This window comes from Populus nigra, chromosome 18 (assembly GCF_951802175.1).
Source record: "Populus nigra chromosome 18, ddPopNigr1.1, whole genome shotgun sequence".
Classification (NCBI taxonomy): domain Eukaryota; kingdom Viridiplantae; phylum Streptophyta; class Magnoliopsida; order Malpighiales; family Salicaceae; genus Populus; species Populus nigra.
In genome coordinates, this window is record NC_084869.1 from 5,302,840 (window position 1) to 5,308,839 (window position 6,000).

Genomic DNA, 6,000 nt, shown 5'->3' on the forward strand with positions numbered 1-6,000 from the left:
ACCGTTGGATTTGGCTGAAAGCTTATGAGGAGTCTCCTAACATACTGTTATATATTAAGTCAAATTTTAAGTCTATCGGAGTTTGGAAAGGCCTTATGATTTAGATCACCATCCTAGTATGTTATATGAAAAATACATGAAAGCATTATGAGGGGTGAAATGGTAAAATAAAAAAAATTCCTCTTTATAAACAAATGAAAGTTGGCGTAAAGTTCCAGTAAATAGGGAGAACAAAAAAATCCTCTATCTATCATCAAATTTTGAGTGACTTCTTGCTTAATTGAGAGATTTTTGTGAGGATTAATCATTCTCTTGAAAAATAAACATGATCTAAGTAAGTTTTGGAGTGACAAATCAAGAAAAGAAGATGAATGTGTAGAGAGAGAAAGTGAGAAATCTTGAAGATAAGTAAAAAGAGTTTGGGTTTTCTTGTATCAAACTCTATGGATATAGTGTTTAAAATGGCAAGCAGGCATTCTTCTTCATTTATATGCAATCTTTAATTGGCTTTAGTTATGGGTATAAAATGGGTATATGTTTAAGCTTGAGTTTTGATTGAATGATGAATCATTGTTGTTTAACTTGTGGTAAAATGTGTTCTTAGAACTATTTTAGAAACGGGTAATGTGAAATTATAGGAAAAGTTAAAGGAAAATCCATGGATTTGTTCTATGGTGGCATTCGGACAAAAAAAAGTACTTGAAGGGTTTGGGTTTCATTGATTGATTAGGCATGTTTTAGTTATTTTAAGATGGAATACATGATAAAAGTTGAAGTAACAATCATGGTTATACCATAGAGGATATTCAACCAAAATAGGAAATGGTGGATGAGGGATTTTAAATGTAAAGTTATGTTGATATATAGTTTAAGCTCAAAATTTCTCCTTGATTTGGTGTGGGTAAGTAATAATAAACATTCTTTTCAAGTTCTATTAAGTTTTTACATGATATCCATGAATTGGTTGCTTATGGGTTTGTGTTAAACCTAGGGTTTGGAAAAGAATTGATGTTAATGATGAGTTTAGTGCATGTAAAGTTGTTGTTTTATGTTGGAAACATGCTAAACGAGGTTGGATAATGTTGGAATTAGAAAAAACAACCCTTAGTTGTTAAGGGAGAGGTTTAGCCAAGCTAGCAATTGAGGGAGGTTATTGATTTGTGTATTAATGTTTACTTGAAAAGGATTATTCATTATATAATTAAAAATGTTAGATAAGTTTTGGATAAGGAATTGGGAAAAAAAAACATTGAATGTTCTTTGGGTGAAAGTTTCAACCATAATACATAGAAAAAGGGTTTAAGATTTTGTCAATTGAATATATAAACTTAAAGTGTGTTTTAGATGATGTAAGTCAAAAACTTAAAATAATTGGAAAAGAAAACTATAGGGCAAATGATTTGAAGGTTTTGGCCATTTTAGGAAAATGGTAGGAAAAAGGGTGTTGGAGTGGATCATTGCCTTGGATTATTGTTGAATCTTGGACCCGAACATGTTAAAAATGATTTTAGAATGAAGAAAATGGAAATTAGTACCTTGAAAATTTAAATGTTAATCTTCAACCAAAAATACATGATAAAAAGAAAAGAAATGATATAAGTCATTGCATTAAATGAAATGGAGCTGAATATCAATTTTATATATTGATATAACATCTATAAAAAAAGTTATATTAAATGGGTTAAAATATTATATAAAAAAGACATATTAAGGTGGGGGAATTGGCTAAAATTAGGTATATGAATCTTAATTGATATGTTTAAATACATGGTTGTGTGTTGTTGTGTGAATAAATGAATATTCTTTAAGTAAATGGTACAAGATAATGTATAATGTGATATGCAATGGTTTTATTAGATGTGATGTGAAACATTGAAATACAATGTTCATGTAGTGTGAAATATAAGAAGCTAGAAATAGAGTTAAAATTGTAATCCCAATGAGATGAATAATAAAGTAAGTGAAAGTGAAAAAAAAAGTCAATTTATAAAAATAAAATGACAAAATAAGATGATGAATCCACAAAATAGACATAAGACTTTAAAAGCATTCTATTAATAGTTGAAATAGGTAATTCAGAACTGAATGTTATGTTGGTAACTAAGGTGGGTATCCAAAAGTGAATGATTAAGGCTGATATTTGAAAGAAGTGTTGGCTATACAATGTTGTAATTTATGATTTGGATTCAAGATTAAGGAATTTGTGTAAGTATAAACATATAAAGGTAATGGATAAAGAATGATGTGATAACAATAGGTTTCAAATAGGGTAACCAAACGAAATGTGTAAGACTAGTGGGTAGAAATTTAGTTAAACAGGATGTGGTGATGGATATGTTACGAAGAACGTGTGATGAACTTGGTATGGAAGGTCAAAGAAGGAGATTTGACTAGCTATTCTAAGTGGAGTTGGTGGCATAAGTAAAACTAATGGCTAGGGTGTTTAATTGACTAGCTGTCCTAAGTGAAGCTAGTGCCATCCGAGTGACTGAATGTCAAGATATGAGATTGACTAGCTATCTTGAGTAGAGTTAATGGTATTAGTGTGATTAACTATCCAGATACTTAAATTGACTAGTTGTCTTAAGTGAAGCTAGTGGTATTTAGGTGATCGAATACCGGGATATGAGATTGACTAGCTGTCCTAAATGGTGCTAGTAGTGTCATTGTGATTAATTATTGGGATACTTAAATTGACTAGTTGTATTAAGTAAAGCTAGTGGCATCTAGGTGATTGAATGTTAGGATATGAGATTGACTATTTGTCTTAGGTGAAGTTAGTGGCGTCAATGTGAATGACTGTTAGGATACTTAAATAATTGACTAGCTGTCTTAAGTGGAGCTAGTGACATCCAGCTGACTAAATAAAAAGATATGAGATTGACTTGTTATCTTGAGTGGGGCTGGTGGTGTCAATGTGATTGACTGTCAGGATACTTAATTTAACTAGTTATTTGGAGTGGAACTAAAGGCATTGGTGTTATTGCTTACCAGTGTTATTTGACTAGTTCACCACGAGGTAGGGTTAGAGGCGTTAGCATTTCTAACTTTCTAGTGTTACTTGACTAGTTCACCACGAGGTGGAGACTAAAGGCGTTAGTATTACTAACTTGTCGATGTTATTTGACTAGTTCACCACAAAATGCAGACTAGATGCACTAATTTTACTAACTTGCCAAAATTATTTGACTAGTATGCTATGAGGTGGAGGCTGGAGCCATTAATGTTTACTAACGACTGAAATTATAAGGCTAGCCATATGTAAAGATGGTAAATTAAGGAGTACTTATCAAGGAAATACCCATGGTGGGATTTTGAGTATTCCAAGGAAATGATATGCTCTATTCTTAAGAAGGATAAATGAGGGATGTAAAATTATGATGAGAAAGAAAGCCATCTTGATAACACGATAAAAGGATTGAGATTAAGGGCTTTTCGATAACGTAATGTGTCAAGATTAAAGGTTGTTTCAGTAACATATTAAAGTGTGTTTAAGGGTTGTTTTGAATAGTAACTTGAGGGGCTTGGAGGGCTTTTTGACAGTGTACTGAAGTGTGTTTGAAAGTTGTATTGGCAGAAAGTCTGGTGGTTATTGGTGGATGTTTTTTACAGTATGTGTATAATGCATTTCAAAGCTATTTTATCCCTTAGTTTTTTAAAGAGTTCATCTATTATTCCGCTTCTTATATAAGGGTGGTAGTTCTTTAAATATTTACCATTGATTGATTGAAAATACAGTTCTCTATCTTGGCTTGTTAAATGATATGCACCTCCTCTTAGGACTTTGAAAATAACATATGGATATTTTTAACTAAGGGACACCAAATTTTGTATCCAATTGATAATATGGCCTTCCACACTACTATAACATCTTCAACTTTTGAATGCAATTTCTACATAATTTTCTTTATAATAATGTTAAAAATGAGGTAATTGTTTTTTATTTGTGACTGTACATTGTCAGTTTATCGGTCAACTAGATTAATTTGGTCCAACAATTCGGTCGACCAGTTTCTCCAATAATTCTTAACTCTCTTACCAGTTGACTGGTCAACCAATTTCATTGATTAATTAAAACAGTAGCAATCTTCATTGTTCATTCCATCAAGTGGTCGACTAGATTAATTGGTAAACTAAGTCAATCAATCAGTTTAAGCAGAATAATACAATTTTCAATATTTGTCCTCTGATGCATCTAAGTAAATCTAGTCTAATAGTTATTATTACTTATTTCCGTGAATTGACAACATTTCTATCGAATATTTAATAGATTTTCCTTTACTTTTGGATTATACCAATTCATTAATAACTTTTTCATGTTATAATTGCCATCACAATTATAGTCCAATCATCCTGGACTTTATCCTTTTATACAACCAAAATCAACTACACATCCTTTTCATTCACATCATTATAATCAAGAATAAAATTTGATGGAAATGAATATTTTGAATTATATTAAACTATCATGCATCATCATATAATTAAAAGAAACGTCATAAATAATAGAAATACATTTAATAAATAAAGGCTTACTAATATTCCTAAAACCTCCAACTTAATCAAACAAAGATAAGATTAAACTACATTTTAATAATTCTCATTTATACAAGTATCATCCTAATAAAATCAAATACAACAATAATTTATATAACAAAAAGTTCCCTAAATACATTAACCTTAACTAAACAAAAAGGGTTAGGCATATCTATTGCTCCACTCTAATATGTGAAAGACTTGACAAATTAAATCATTCATTACATTAGAAAATTTAAACAATATTTAGAGCAATATACAAATCCATTATTAACTTCTCACCAAACCAGCTTTGAGAATCTTATAAATCACTTATTCTAAAAAATACATGAAGATTCAATAACCCAATCATCAGGTACTCTGATGCCACTAGCCCTATTTAGTTGGCTAGTCTAAACACCATCTATTTTGTAGAGGTTGTGCTTCCATGATGATCTTTGTTTTATTTTTGTATACCTTTATACCATGTTGATACATAAAAAATCCTAAGAAATTCCCTACTTGTTCACTAAAAGCATATTTTAGTGGATTCATCTTGAGATTATGTATTATCATGTGTTCAAAGGCAGACATAACTCATCCAAGTGATTGACTTTAGATTTTGATTTAATCATAATATCATTAATATGGATCTTCATATTATGATTTATCATATCATGAAAGATTAAATTCATGGCTTATTGGTAAGTAGTAGCAACATTTTTAGGTCAAGTTGCATTACCAACTACTCATACATTGCTAGTGAGCTAGTATATTTAAAATCAATTTTTGATAGATTTTCTTCTACAATAAAAATCTTATTATAATGTAAATGGTCATCCATAAAGTTAAGGATTTCATTGTTAGTTGTTGAATTGATTAAAATATCAACTCTTAGTATTAGACACTCATCTTTAGAAGTTGCAAGATTCAAATTTCTAAAATATATGCAATTTCTCAAATTGCCATTCTTTTTTAACACTAGTACAATATTGGATACTCATTCAACATGTGTATTAGTTTTATAATTCCAATTTTTAGAAGTCATTTGATTTCCTCTTTCACTTAAAAAATCATATTTAAAGCTATTATTCTTAGAAGTTGTTGTATGGCTTGGACTATAGCTGAAATAATAAAAATAAAACTCATAAGTTAATTCCCTATGCTGCTATGAGAAGAGAAGAAGAAGAAGAAGAAGAAGAAGAAGAAAACAATACAAGTCTAATATAAGGCTTATTTATAGCCTACAATGTTACCCAATGATCCTAGAAACCAATTTATCATTAAATACTACCAGCTTTTCTTTCCCTGTGTAGCTATAATGAATAAACAATCCTTGTAAAAAAATTTTTTGAAACATTAATGAATCCTTGTCACACTTGAAACTTATGTTACAGGCTATTAAAGATCCTTATAGAAATAGAAAATTTCCAAAACAAGCTGCCACATCCTTGTAGGAAAATGATTATTCTTAAATAGAAAATC